The sequence below is a fragment of the Hippopotamus amphibius genome, chromosome 2, assembly GCF_030028045.1.
Source record: "Hippopotamus amphibius kiboko isolate mHipAmp2 chromosome 2, mHipAmp2.hap2, whole genome shotgun sequence".
Classification (NCBI taxonomy): domain Eukaryota; kingdom Metazoa; phylum Chordata; class Mammalia; order Artiodactyla; family Hippopotamidae; genus Hippopotamus; species Hippopotamus amphibius.
Window position 1 is genome coordinate 209718140 of NC_080187.1, and position 16319 is coordinate 209734458.

Genomic DNA, 16319 nt, shown 5'->3' on the forward strand with positions numbered 1-16319 from the left:
ACACTTGATGGGAGGGAGGCCTGATAGGAGACCTCTCCTCTGCACTCCCCCCACCCCAGCTCCCTGCCACCGAGATGCACGGCTCACATGGATTCCTGCGCAAGCAAAGGTGACAACAGATTTTCACCAGGATTTAGCTCAGCCTTCCCTGGATCCTCTTGATGCTGACTTGGCCTTCCCTGATCCCTCTAGGTCCTGTGCCACCCACTGACCTCCTAAGGAGGAGCAGGGGGCACTGGCCCTCCACCCATCCTCTTCCCAAACTATTGTTTGTGGCATAAACCCTGTGACCTGCTTCCTTGGGCATTGAGCCCTTTCTCCTCTTCAAATCAAAACCCTAGGCTGTCAAACTATGTATTGTCTCGGCCACGAATTTTTGAATATGTTTGGAAACTCAAAAGCTGAGTATTGATTATTTGTTATACATTCCTGCTGTCAGAATCCTAGTTTTCCCTTGGGCAGTGAATATCTCTGGCTGGGATAGGGAGAAGGTACTTCAGGCATTACAAGATCAACAACTGTTTATAAAATCCATCCTCTAACCTGCCCCCCACCCCAGCAGCATGGACGTACGTGCGCACGCATGCACACACACACACACAAACACAACTGGATCATTAAAATGGCCAGAGATTAAGATAATATAGAACTGGAGAAATTTAATTAATGACATGGAACGGGAGAACATGGTTCTTTTGCTAATTTTCATTTCCTGGACAATGACATTACATTAGGTGCCAATGATATAAAACCGACTGAGATACACAAATTGCTGGCCTCGGGTTTATGGAGAGATGCAGACACGTGAGTTTGTAACCACAATTCCGTGTAGTAGGTACTATATAGGAGCAGTCAAAACACCAACCTCCTGGTGATAGGTAATCTGAGTTTTATCTTTTATTTATTAAGATATAATTAACACATAACATTGTGTAAGTTTAAGGTGCACAAGGAGTTGATTTGATGCATTTTTGTATTGCAGCACGATTACCACCATAGTGTCAGCTAACACCTCTATTCCATCACATAATTACTATTTCTCTTTTGTGGTGAGAACATTTGAGATCTACTGTGTTAGCAGTTTTGAAGCACAGGATACTGTATTTTTGGCTATAATTACTAGGCAGTGGGTTAGATCCCCATGTTCTAGTTATGGGTTTGCACCCTTTGACCAGCATCTCCCCAGACCCCCGATGTCCCCCCACCCCCACCCCCCTTCCTCTGGCAACCACCATTCTACTCTCTGTTTCTATGAGTTTGGCTTTTTTTGATTCCACATACAAGTGATGTACAATATTTGCCTTTGCCTGGCTTATCTCACCTAGCATAAGGTGCTCAAGGTCCATCCATGTTGTCACAAATGGCAGGATTTTCCTTCTTTCTAGTAATCTGAGTTCTTAAAGTGAACGTAGTTTCCCACCAGAGAAGAGAGAGAGGCCTTCCAGTCAGGGAACAGCATGTGCAAAGTCACGGAGGAAGGAAACAGCTGACTCAGGTAAGTGAGGCGAGGAGCCCAAAGGGCTTTGAGTTGCTGAAGCGCAGGAGAAGGCTGATGAGCAGGCAGTCTGCAGAGGGCCTTCTCCTGAAGCTAGTTATTGGAAATGCACTTTTAAGCTATGGAAAGCCTTAGGAGGTTTTTAAGCATCAGAATGAATGAATCAGATGAAATTTGCATTTGAGAGAAATCAACGGGGAGGATGCAAAGGAAAGAGAGACACTTAGGGCAAGAGGCTGGGGAGGAGCTTCTGGGAGCACCCAGGTGAAATATGAAGAGAACGGACCTCGAGGATCAGGAGCGGGCTGGGGTGGAGGGGGAGAAGGGGGAGGAGGCAGGCTGCAGTATATGATCAAATATCACGCTGTGTTGCAGAGAAATCAAAGGAATGATTCTTAGTGGGTCACAAAATCAGCGTAATGGGTTCCAACCAGCATTTTTTGGTAGAGTAGAAAAGAATTAAGTAGAACAGAAAAGAAATATTAGCGTGCATTGTATGAAATAAGAGTAACTGTGCATGCAACTTTGTTCAGTGATATACACGCATGTTTTGCTTTGTGTGTGGGGGGTGGGTGGGTGGGCGGGGAATGTAAGGTAAAATATATGTTTTTCACTGTAGGTCGCAATCGCCAATGAGATTCCCAGGAGAGAAAGATTCAGTGCGTATGCAGCTGTCAGGGATGGCTTCCCAGAGAATTCTGGGGAGTGGGGAGTGGGCCTTGAAGGAGGATAGGGTATGGATGGGAGAGAAGAGGAAAAGGCATCCACGGTGGGGAGAAGGGTGTCATTTGGCTGGATTCCTCCTTAGCTTTCGCCTCTCCTAACAGCCTCGCGATAGTTATCTTGAGGAGGCTAACATTTCAGTCCCAGCACAGAAAAGCATCTGCTGACAGCTTAGCTTTTTCTCCAGCACTTATGTAAAACCTATGCGCCAAATAACCAATGTCTCTTTTGACCTTCTACACAGGGGCACCAAGTTCATTCTCAAAACAGCTTACTTGACTCACAAACAAGGGACATTTTCAATTTTCATGAAAACTCTCAGGGAAAGAGAATTGAAGGAGCTGAGATTTGGGTTCAAGGTCTCATCTAGAAGCTCATTCATCCAGCTCAGTCATCTAACCCCCGGTTTTGCCCATCTTAGAGTGGGCTGATCAGAACTACCCAGCCTTTCTCCCAAACTTGTGGGCATCAAATCAAATGACCTAAGGGGTGCAAACCTAAATTACCACGATGCAGACAGGTTACTTTTCCCATTTGCCAGAAGGCCCAAGTAATGTCAGGTCCTCTGAAGAATAAACATGATCTGAAGGCCTTGTCATTGTTGTAGCAGATAAGAGAGTTATTGTTTTATCAGCTGGCACCAGAGTTCCTTTTAGGGAAGGAAGTGTCTTTGTTTAGGAAAATACCTTGATAGGCCCCTTGGGGATAGAAACTCAGGCCCTAAGGACATGGGTGGGGAGGGAAAAAACAAAGATAACTAGATATTCAATAGCTCAGCCTAAGAACCGAACAAGAATTTGGGGGGAATTCCCTGGCAGACCAGTGGTTAGGATTCCACGCTTCCACTGCAGGGGGCTCAGGTTCAACCCCTGGTCGCTGAACTGAGACCCTACATGCCGTGTGGCGTGGCCAAAAAAAAAAGAATTTGGGGATTGAATAAGAACAAAGGAGAGAGGAAAAAGGAAAACTAAACAATCTGGTCAGAAACTAATGCCCTAATCTGTGAAAAATTGGGGAAGATTTTTAAGAACAGAGAGATCTCTGGACGGCAGTTCTGTAATCCAACCCTCTCTCCAATGTAATCTATTCCCCAAATCTCAATAAATGTCTGTTACACAAAGGTGCCCTTGTGGGAGCAGGGCTAGTGGGCAGCAAAAAGTAGGGGCTGTGTTCAACTTGGGGGACAATTCTGGGATAGAGATAAAGGTGTGTCCACAAGACAGCAAAGAAAGAAATTTAGAGTCGGGTGACACTGAAAATCATAGGTCCAGGGAATTCACCGAAATCTTGGAGAAGGCCTAGGTTTTCCCTACCTTGTGAGATGGGGTCCAAACCAATCACGTGTGCAGTTGAGGTGTTAGGATTACCCCAGTGGATATATGAAACCATTGACCATCCAACTCAATTATCACGATAAACATTTTCCCAGGCTTCTTTCTGGCTGAAGTCAATATTATGTGGCTATTATTGATTGAACTTCAGTCATAATTTAAGAATCAACCGCATGAGAGAGAATACACCAGCTTTTTTCTTCTCTTTTCTGAATGCATCCTGACCAATATACGCCCTGGGCAGTGCTAATCGAATGCAGGTAGGTAATTCCTTTCTGATAATCGTCTATTACAGCTTCATGCTCTTTAAAGCATCTTCACCATCATCTCATTGAATACCAGGTCTTCAAAATAACCTCATGAAGCAGGAGAAGCCCGGGTTATCAACTCCATTTTATCAATAAGGAAAGCGAGGCCCAAAGAATCAAAACAACAAAAAAAATTTACATTTGATTGGGTATGAGGGATAATCTTAGATCTTAAGGAATGTTGGAGTCATAGATATAAATGCATGGAAATTCAAATGACAACATTAAAGAAGTAGGAATGAACTTAAAAATAAATAAGGGAGGGCAAATTAATTTCTGGAAGAATAATAGAGATGCATCCAACATCAAAGTCAGGCCAGCTCAACCTTCTCATGAACCCACCCACTTCTTTCCATTTTCTTGGCCTCCCAGAGCCATCATTGTCTCCACCAGGATTACCGTAATATCTTCCTTACTCCAGGTTTGTCCCTATAATCAGTGCTCTTAAACAGCATCTTTATAACATGCAAATCTCACGCTATCACTCCCCTACTTAAACCCTTAGGGACACCCCACTGCCCTAAAGTAAAAATTCTTTAAATTCTCTACAAATCTCTCTTGATCTGGTCCTCTTCTCTCTCTGGCCTCAGCTGTTGCCATTTGCTGCCTGAAACTCTGCTCCTTATAGACTGCTATATAATTAAATATTTGGTCTCTGCTTTTTCTTGGCACAGAGCTCCTAAAACCCAAGGGATTTATAGGATAGGAGTGATAGGAGTGTCTTTTGTTATTCATAAGGAGTCTCTTTCTATCCTGAGTTTATGCTAAAGAAGCAACTTAGGGCGGGGCCCCTAGATGGCCTCCAGGTGGAGCTGGTTACCAGAAGGACCAAGTGATTAAAGGGTGAGCACTGCCTGCTGGGAACTGGGGAGGAAACGCTAGAAGCTGAGGTCTATAAAAACCTTTGAACAGCAGGATCCTGAGAGCTTTGGAGTTCATGAGCACAGCCACGTGCACCCCAATTTCACGGAGACAGAAGTTCCTCTGCTCAGAACCCTTCCTGACCTCTCCCTGTGTACTTCTTCATGTAGCTGTTGATTCGTATCCTTATTGTCAACTGGTAAGTGTAAGTAAAGTGCCTTCCTGAGTTTGGTGAGCTGATCTGGCAAATTATCAAACCCAAGGAGGGGGTCCAGAGAGCCCCTTATTTATAGCCAGTAGGTCAGAGGTTTGGATGGCCTGAGACTTACAGCTGGCATCTGAAGTGGAGGTCGTCTTGAGGGAATGAGCCTTAAGCTGTGGGGTGCGTGCTAATTCTGGGTAGTTAGCTTCAGAATTGAATTGTTGAACACCCAACTGGTGTTGGAGAATTGGTTGTTGTCCAAAAATGTCTCTGATAGATACTTTTTGTTTTGTTTTTTTTTTACTGAACCCAAGTTCATGTGCCTATCACTCTGTGAAGCCAAGTAAACCGAAACTTTGGAGTTTGGAGCAGAGAAAGATATATTGCAGGGCCGAGCAAGGAGACTGGGTGGCTTCTGCTGAAAAAGCCCAAACTCCCCAATGGTTTTTGGGGAGAAGTTTTTAATAGGGGAAACTTGGGGTGAGGGCTGCAGGGTGCATGACTTTCTTCTGATTGGTTGGTGGTGAGGTAACAGGGTGGTGTTCCAGGAATCTTGTGTTCAGCCTGAAGTTACCATCCTCCATGTGGGTTGGGGGGGGTCTTAGTTCCTGCAGAAGATGTTGTTATGTATGTTCCTTCTGGAGGACCCTGCCCCAAGGCTGCACTATTGTTTCTTGGCTCCTCCTCCCTTGTTTCTGCATTCTGTCACTTCCCTGATAAGTAACTGTTTGAACCTGCTCTGTGGAATTTAGGGAAGATCCGGGAGGCTGAATGAGACTTCTTTCCTACAGACAAGAAACAGGAGACATGGAAAGGATTTATACCCAGGAGGGCCCCACAGGGTCCTGCTCAGTTTCACTTTTTTTTCCTGATCTCATGAACTATTTTTCCAGGCACTCTTGCCTCCTGGCCTTTGTATGCCATGTCCCTTCTGCTTATATTACATTTTTTTTTAAAAAGTCTATTTATTTAGGCTGTGTGGGCTTTTTAGTTGTGGCATGCATGTGGGGTCTAGTTCCCCAACCAGGGATTGAACCTGGGCCCCCTGCACTGGGAGCATGGAGTCTTACCCACTGGACCACCAGCTTGCATCCCTCTTGCCCACTCTCCTGGTCTAGCTGATTTCATCTTATCTTTCAGGACTTGACTTTGATATCGCCTCCCAAGAGATTCTTCCTATCACTAGAATAGGTTAGAACCTACACCTTGCTATTCCTGTAGCATCTTTGATGTCCCCATCTTAATGCATCACACTTCACAGTTGCTACTTATATAATTGTCTTCTCCAAGAGTGAAGGCAGCTCTGTAAGCTCATTGACAGGTGGACTGGATGGTCTGTCTTGCTCACCTTCATTTCCAGCACCCAGCATAGTGACTAGTGTGTCATAGATACTTAAGTGTATTGAGTTTAGAATGAATGAAGGGATGTTGTAGGAACTCAGAGGGGAAAAAAGATTGAGGTGGTTAGGAAAGAGGTAGGCTAGGACTTGAATGACAGATGGAGAAGCTTCCATAGTCACCCAATACATCAGTGACAAACCATGGCTCCTTACCTTCCCAGGGAGCATCTGCAGAATGGAGGAAAGAGGTTGAATTATGAGACAGAAGAACAGGCTCTAGAGCTGTCTCTCTGGCTCAATGCATGACTTTGAGCATGTCATCTAACCTCTCAGAGCCTGCGTTTGCTCATCTGTAAGATGGGGCCCTTATAGCTTACTGGTGGGTTTCTGTGAGGTTCAGGGAGGTCCAGAACACAGAAGTCCCCAGCGCAAAGTGTACCTGACCAAACACATGTAAATGTGTTTTCACACAGCCTCCCCATCCAAGGTTTCCCAAGGCACTGGCTGAAAACCAGCCTGGGAAAAGCTGGCATCTCTAAGCCTAGCTCCCTGGCCCTGCACAAACCTACTCTGCCCAGTCTGATCACCAACAGGAGCTGGGCCATCTGCTCTCTCCACCCCAGAAACAGCAGACGGTACCTAGAGTCTTCCTCACACCCAGCTTTAGGAGTACCACCAGGCAGAGCCACTGACTTGAAGGCATTTACCTCCCACAAGGAGGCAGTATCTCTATCCCTATCAATTTTTGAGTAAAGAACTTTTTTTTAACTAAATTCTCAGGAATTTTAACTCTTTAATATTCTCTCTTAGACAAAAGAAAGAACAGAATTTATTAGGTGCAACAGAATTTATGAGGCAGCCACAATGTCAGGGTTGTGCAGTACCCCCGTCTGCAAGGAGATTCCAAACTAATTAGGGATGTGGTAGGTCAAATCATGCCCCGTTTCCGAAGATTACCATGCACTTATCCCTGAACCCTATGAATATGTTTTGTTACATGGTAAGCAACTTTGCAGATGTAAACAAGGTTTTGAATCTTATGCTGATGATAGAGGGATATCCTGTATTACCTGGGTGGGGCCAGTCTAGTCACATGAGCCCTTACATGCAGAGCATTTTATCTTGCTGGAATAGAGATGAGGAAGAAGAGGAAGTTGGAGATTCAAAGCCTGAGAGGGCAACTGCCTATTGCTGGAGGGGTGGAGGGGGCACATGGAAAGCATGTAGAAGCAAAGACCAGCACCCAGCTGACAGCGAAGAATCAGGGACATCCTGCCTACAGCTGCAAAGAACTGAATCCTATCAACAACCTGATGGAGTCTGGAAGACTAGAGCCAAGTCCTGACACTTTGATTTCAGCCTTACGAAAACCATAAGCAGAGAACTCAACCAAGTCTGCCTGGACTTCTGACCACCCAAAATGTGAGATAATAAGTGTGCTGTTTTAAGCCACTACATTTGTGGTGGTTTGTTACCATAGCAACAGAAAACTAATACAGGGAGACAGGACTTGTGTCTTGGGGTACTTCAACCCAGAGCTTAGCTTTAAGCTGCCACAGCTGTGAATTCCTGTGCCTCTGAGCATGGCTGGAAAGTCGGGGGTTGTGGGTAGGCCACAGACAGGAAGACCAGTGGAGAGAATCACTCTCTATAAAGGTCAGGTCAGAGAGCCTCTCTCAGGAGAGAGATCCAACCCACAAACTTGGTAGGAGGACCCAGTTCTGAGAGCAGGGAACGAAAAAAGAGCCCACTATACATGGAGGGTGTTTAGAGCAGATGGGAGGAGGGTTGGGAGATCCTCCCTGCGGAAATGCTGGTCAGTGACCTTTGGCTCATAGAAGGACAAAGGGGAGAAAGGCAGCCTACTGAGTTAAGGGCTGGGCAGACTAATTGGGAAGCTTGTGTGAAACACACCTGGATATTCCCTAAGACGGTTGGGAGGGATTGGAGAGCTCTCTGGGATTCCTGCAATTCTGTGGGTAGAGGCTGAGTCAGAGGAGCCTTATTTTAGTCATGTTATTTATGATGCAATTATACTCTCTGCCCCTCAAGCTGATGTGCCTGAAACAAAGTACCCAAAGATCTATTAACCTCTAAGGGCAAAGTAAGAGGCTTTAAAGTGTCAGACAGGCAGAACAGGGTGCAATGGGCAGGGGCGTGGAGAAGGGATGACTTAGTTGGATACAGCTGGGTGCAAACTCTTCCTCCAATTGCTTGTGTAGGTTACTTTACCTTTTTAAGATTGAGTTTCCAAACCTAAATAATAGACGATAACATTACCTTCATCACAAAGAATTATGAAGAAACAACAGGCAGGTTACTGATCATTATAGCACATGATAAATACTTCTCCAATTCAAAGACCCTCGTTTTTTTCCATCTTAATTCTCCGATATTGGGGTATGTCTCATAATCATACTGGCCAGGCAGCAGTCCTGAGGTAGTTTTATTGCCTACACCTGCAAAATTAGTGTCAGTGGTTAGAAAATTCCAAAGACTAGTGAAGTGTCTTTTTAAGAAAGCCTACCTCTTCAACCTCTGAGAGCACAGAGGATAACCTCATGCAGAAAAACACAAACAGTAATGATGCTGAACCATGGTGATTCAGAAGGGCTAGACTCTACATGTGGACAAGTTTTAGGGATGCCATAACCAATTTATTTTTTCTTTTTTTGTGTGTGTACGAGAGATGAATGATAAAAACATAACTCTAAAAGAGCACTTTCAATAACTACAAAATTGAAAAAAAAATTCTAAGTGATAAAAAGCACTGATAAAATATAAGAATTATTTATTATGCCCAACTAACTTACACAGAAATCAAGGCTGAGAGAACACTTACAGCAAATAGCAAGACTAAGTGAAGGAAATAGTCTCAGGCCTACGGCAGATGCCTGTTTGGTATGACTGACATCTATTAACTATCTCCCAAATCCCTCACAGGAGTCCAAGAGGTGCAGCCTTTGGCCCACCAGAGAGATTATGCTTCAGTTTTGCCCACTGAGCAAGTGTGTGCACACACACACAATTCAAAACATAGAAGTTGGTTGAGAAATACAAAAAAAAAAAAAAAAAAAACTAAACTAAACCCTAGATGTTGCAGAACATTCCGGAAGATTGGAGTTATTTTAAAGCAGGTCTATTGTGGCATAATTGGTAAACAAAGGGTGACATGTATTTAATGTATACAATTTTATGAGTTTGGATATATGCATACTCTTGAGACCTTTACCACAACCAAGGTAACAGACATACCCATCACCTCCGAAAGTTTCCTTAAGTCCCTGTGTTTGTGATGAGAGCACTTAATACCCTCTTAAATTTTGAGCTGGGGACTGAAGTCAGGTAGTGACTTCCAAGTACCCTGTGGGTGAGAAGGATAAAATTGAATAGGGAAGTTGTTGGTTCAGTGAGATGCTGGTCTCCAGGAAATGATGCAGTCCAGGAAGTTATATATTTCACATAAAGACACATCCAGGAAGTGGTGCTTCATTTCCAGTTTGAAAGCACGAGAGGCAAACTTTGTTGCTGAGGCCGCACAGGGGGGTTCCTGAGCAAATGGCTTGGTGTAGGATGCTGAGCTTTGTAGGAGAAGCGAGGTCAGTGGAGAAAGGAGAAGAAAGGCAGGGAGGGATGGACCACCCCCTGGGGAGGAGGCGGGCCCCAAGGGGGGGCACCCCATCAGCAAGCGTGTTCTTGAAATGATACAGGATCAGGAAGTGGGTTTCTTCCAGGCTTCAGATTTGCCCCATTTCATCATGAAGGAAGAACAGCTGAAAAGAATGGACGTTTTGAATACTACCATGGAGCAGAAGAAAACCAAGACAATGTTTTAGTTAAATAAGGAAAGTAAAGGAAAGGAGAGGAAAAAAGGAAAGGAAATACAAACCCCAAAACAAAGCACCGGTGGCAAATATCCACCAGTGAGGATGAGTAGTGATGGGAAAGATCTCAAAGAAGACAGCAAATTCTGTCTCTTTGTTGTAAAGCCTCAAATATGACTTCTAGCTTCAGGGCTCCAAACCACAGCTAGAGACTGTGGATTCCTGACTTCTGGACACAGAGGGAGTTTACAAGTTTAGGAACCATGTCAGTTCCAGAAACTCCTTCCAGTCACCTCCAAGATACCAGGGCAGAATAATAATGGTAAAGTGAGTTACGGGACAGTAAAACAGGGTTCCCAGGATAAAGTAAACATCATAGTTTTAGATCGACAAGAAAGGAGGCAGAACGTTTTTCTTCTAAAAGTTTTCCAAATGCCTCATACTCCAAAAAAACTCTCAGTAGAAGAATGAAAGAAAAAAAACAAAAGCTAAAAACAAAAAAAGCTAAAGTGAAGGAGGAAGGAGAGCTGCCCACTTTAAGAACTGTAAAAGGGTGGTAAAAAGAGGGACATGAAAAATTAGGATCCCCTGATGGGAACTTTACCCAGAACCTGAAGTGAGTGGAACAGCTTGGACCTCAGAGAGTCAGATGGACTGGAAGGAATGCTTCCTGCTGAGAACCTCAGCAGCCCAGTTCTTTACAAGAAGATGAAACTTTAGTATCTTCTTGGCTTTCCTGGTAGAGAACTGCTTCCTTCAAAATTGCCTTTATATGGTTTCAAATGACTTTCTCCAAAGATCAAGCCATCATTTTTCAGTGATTCTCCTCCTTCCTTGAGAGCAAGCCTCTTCCTGGGCAGCTGTGAGCTCATTTTCCACCCCATCAGTCTTGGCATGAGACTGCCCCTCTCTTTAGGCAGCTGTGCCTCACTCTACTTTTTTTTCTTTCTTTTCTTTTCTTTTTTTTTTTTTCCGGCCATGCCACGCAGCTTGTGGGATCTTCCCCAAACAGGGATTGAACCTGTGCCCCCTGCACCCACCGGAAAATTCCCCCTCCTGAAAACATCATCAATGACTTTGCCCAGTGTGCTCAGACCTACTGCACCACCTCAGCCTAGACTGGACCTTTCAGAAAAGGGGTTCCCTTTAGGGTCATTCATGGACAACTCCCCATTCACCCCCACACACCTGGTGTGAAAGATCTTTTACTTTAATTGGTATCTGGTGAGAGAGAAAGTCAAGTCAGCTCTGGAAGATTCTAGAGAGTCCAAAGAACTTAGAAGTGGAGGAAACAATATGAAAAGTGCTAAAGGAAACAACTCTCTTTTAGTCATTTAAAGACTATTAGTGGGGCTTCCTAGGTGGCGCAGTGGTTAAGAATCCACCTGCCAATGCAGGGGACACGGGTTTGAGCCCTGCTCTGGGAGGATTCCACATGCCACGGAGCAACTAAGCCCCTGAGCCACAACTATTGAGCCCATGTGCCACAACTATTGAAGACCATGCGCCTAGGGCACGTGCTCCACAAGAGAAGCCACTACAATGAGGAGCCCGTGCACCACAATGAAGAGTAGCCCCTGCTTGCAGCAACTAGGGAAAGCCTGTGTGCAGCAATGAACACTCATCGCAGCCAATAAATAAATAAATAAATAAATTTATTTTAAAAAAAAATGACCTCTTAAAAACAACAACAGTCTCAGTAAAAAGATTCAAATAATTTAAGTGAAGTCCCTACTACTCGCTCACAATCCAGGAGATTTGGAGTAAATATCCTTAATTGTTTAATTATCCTTCTAGACCTTTTTATTATTCATCTATCTGTCAGACTGACACATGACTACTGACATCTGTTGGAATGTACTCAGGCTGTGCCAACTGCCCTGCAGCCTCCTTTTAAATTTTTTTAACAAGATAATACATTGTGGCCCTGTACTAAGGTTGCTGTATAAAGATTTATTTCATTCTTTATCATGGTTACCCTGTTTTCTACAGTGTAGATTTATAATAATAATGTATATATTTTATTGAAGTATAGTTGATTTACAAGATTGTGTTAGTTTCAGGTGTACAGCAAAGTGATTCACATATATATATTTATATATATATACTCTTTTTCAGATTCTTTTCACTTGTAGGTTATTACAAAACATTGAGTATAGTTCTCTGTGCTGTACAGTAGGTCCTTGTTGGTTATCTATTTTACATATAGTAGTGTGCATATGTTGATCCCAAACTCCTAATTTATCCCTCTCCTTACCCCCATAATAATATTAACTAACTCACTTTGGAACATTCAGGCTTCTCAATTTTTTATTTTGAATATTTCTAAAGAATACATTTGTATAATGCTAAGAGCACGGACTAGGAGCAGGCTGCCTGGATGCAGTCCTCTCTCTGCAGCTTTCCCCTCTGTCTCAAGTCTCTGTATCTGTAAAACGGGAAGAATTAGCCCCGCCTCATAGCGCTGTGAGGTTTACGAGGGTTTGTATTGTAAGGCACTTTGCACTGTCTCCACGTCACACATTCTTGCTATAATTATTACGTATGTCTTTGCAACTTGTGCTAGAATGGCTTTCTAGAGTGAATTTAAGAGATAGGCCAAAATGCCTTTCAGAAAGTCTGACCCATTTACATACACAGCCACCAGCAGCGTATGCAAATGTCCTTCCTCCCATCCCTCTGTGGTCAGACTTCTCATTCTGCTCTCCTCTTCCATGAGGTCAATCCTTTTCAAACATCTATGATCCACAGTTCCTTAGTTGGAATTACTTGGGAGTAGCCTGGACATTTAAACTGGAGCTTATAGAATACCTGCCAAAATTTCAAATATGTGTGCTCTTTGACCCAGCAATGCCAATTCTGGGAATTTATCCTGCAGATAGACTAGCAGGCTTGAAAATGACACGTCTGCAAGGTTATTCATGGCAGTATTGTTTGTAACAGCAATAGACTGAAAACTAATAGGAGACCAGTTAAATAATTTATGGCTCAACCACACAATGGATTACTATATAGCCACTTTAAAAAAAAAAAAAGGAGAGATTCTCTTTGTACCAATACAGAATGATATCCAAGATGTATTTTTAAGTGAAAATAAGCATGTAATAGCTAACACTTGTATCCCATATTTCATCTATTCTAAGATGTGCATTTTTTCACTTTGTGACGTACTTGAAATGAGGATGTTATAGTCAAAGGCATGTCATAATTTAATTGGATTTTTTTTTCTTTCCTAGTCCATAAAATAATGATGTATCTTACAATACATGGCATTTTGGATTTGATGAAATACAGCCATGCTTACCCAGTGTGAGGTGCTGTCCATTTCATTCTCACGACAACCCTGTGAGGGTAAGTACTATTATTTTCTACATTGCACATATAAGGAAATAAGATTTGATCCTGGGCAGTCTCACTCCAGAGCCCATGCACTTAGACTTCTGATACCACACCTCCCTGTGGTGACAGCACCACATGTTACATATAGACAGCTCACTGAGTGCCAGGCCCTGTCCTAACTGCTTCATACATATATTTGCTCATCTAATCCTCAGATAACCATATGAGACAGCTGCCATCATTATCCTCATGATACAGACAAGGAAACTGAGGCACTAAGAGGTTATGAAACTTGCTTAAAGACACACAGCTAATTTGTGGAAGAACTGGGGTTTGAACCTGGGCGGTATGGTTTCAGAAATCATGCTTTTAATGCTCTTTATGCTACCTTTTGTCTAAAAAGGGGGGGAAGTTATGATATATTCATATTTGCAACATGGCATCTTAGAAGTAATTTGAAAAGTGTTGCAAGTGTATCATCAGTAGGCTAGCACATAGAAACTGAGTAATTGGAGAATGCGATGGGAATGAAAATTTGTATTGCACGCTGTTTTAAATTTTTTAATTTAACTTTATTTATTTACTTTTTTTATTGAAGTATAGTTGATATACAATGTGTTGGTTTCAGGTGTACAAAGTGATTCATATATATATGTATATATATATTTCAGATTCTTTTCCATTATAGGTATTACAAGATATTGAATATAGTTCCCTGTGCTATACAGCAGGTCCTTGTCGCTCATCTATTTTATATATAGTAGTTTGTATCAGTTAATCCTAAATTCCTAATTTATCCCTTCCTCCCAGTTTCCCTTTTGGTAACCACAAATTTGTTTTCTATGTCTGTGAGTCTATTTCTGTATTGTAAATTAGTTCATTTGTGTCATTTTTTTAGAGTCCACTTATAAATGATACTGTATGATATTTGTCTCTCCTGACTTTCTTCACTTAGTATGATAATCTCTAGGCTCATCCGTGTTGCTGCAAATGGCATTATTTCATTCATTTTTATGGCTGAGTAATATTTCATTGTACATATATGCCACATCTTTATCCATTTATCTGTTGATGGACATTTAGGATGCTTCCATGTGTTGGCTATTGTAAATAGTGCTGCTGTGAACATTGGGGTGCATGTGTCTTTTTCTTTTTTTAAATATTTATTGAAGTATAGCTTTACAATGTTGTATTAGTTTCAGGTGTACAGCAACGTGAATCAGTCATACATACATATATCCACTCTTTTTTAGATTCTTTTCCCATAAAGGCCATTACAGTGTATTGAGTAGAGTTCCCTGTGCTATATAGTAGGTCCTTATTAGTTATCTATTTTATATATGCATATGCCTTTTCAAATTAGAGTTTTTGTCTTTTCCAGATATATGCCCAGGAATGGGATTGCTGGATCATATAGTAACTATATTTTTAGTTTTTCAAGGAACCTCCATACTGGTCTCCATAGTGGCTGCACCAATTTACATTCTCGCAACAGTGTAGGAGGGGCCCCTTTTCTCCACACCTTGTCTGGCATTTATTATTTGTAGACCTTTTGATGATGGCCGTTCTGACAGGTGTGAGGTGATATCTCATTGTAGTTTTGATTTGCACTTCTCTAATAATTAGCAATATTGAACGTATTTGCACATGCCTGTTAGCCATCTGTATGTCTTTGGAGAAATGTCTGTTTAGGTCTTCTGCCCATTTTTTGATTTTTTTTTTTTTTTTTTTTGTTATTGAGCTGTATGAGCTGTTTGTATAGTTTGGAAATTAATCCCTTATTGGTTGCATCATTTGCAAATATATTCTCCCATTCTGTAGGTTGTCTTTTCATTTTGTTGATGGTTTCCTTTGATGTGCAAAAGCTTTTGTCTAATTAGGCCCCATTTGTTTATTTTTGCTTTTACTATAGGAAGTAGATCCAAAAAACTATTGCTGTGATTTATGTCATAGAGTGTTCTGCCTATGTTTTCCCCTAGGAGTTTTATAGTATCCTGTCTTACATTTAGGTCTTTAACCTGTTTTGAGTTTATTTTTGTATACACTGTTAGAGAATGTTCTAATTTCATTCTTTCACATGTAGCTGTCCAGTTTCCCCAGCACCACTTATTGAAGAGACTGTCTTTTCTCCATTGTATATTCTTGCCCCCTTTGTTGCAGATTAATTGACCATAGGTGTGTGGGTTTATTTCTTGGCTTTCTATCCTGTTCCATTGATCTATGTGTTCATTTTTTGTGCCAATACCAGACTGTTTTGATGACTGTAGCTTTGTAGTATAGTCTGAAGTCAGGAAACGTGATTCCTCCAGCTCCATTCTTCTCTCTCAGGTTTGTTTTGGCTATTTGGAGTCTTTTGTGTTTCCATACAAATTTTAAAATTATTTTAGTTCTGTGAAAAATGCCATTGGTAATTTGATAGGGATTGCATTAAATCTGTAGATTGCCTTGGGTAGAATGGTCATTTAAACAAGATTGAGTTTTCCAATCCAAGAACATGTTGTATCTTTCCATCTGTTTGTGTCGTCTTCAGTTTCTTTCATCAACATCTTACAGTTTTTGGAGTACAGGTCTTTTGCCTCCTTAGGTAGATTTATTCCCAAGTATTTTATTCTTATTGCACACCTCCTTGTTTGATTTTTGACCCATGTGCGTGTATTACCTATTTAAACCATAACAAAACAACAATTTATACTTTGCTTCAAATTAATATATCAGTGGTTTGAGAGAAGTGATTCTAAGCAATCAGTTAATGAGATTTCTGCACCCATTTGCTCTTTTAATATTTATCTTTTAAGCCTCAGAAGCATTCTGTTTTATTGTTTTTAAAGTAGCAACAGGAGCTTCCCTGGAGGTGCAGTGGTCAGGAATATGCCTGCCAATGCAGAGGACATGGGTT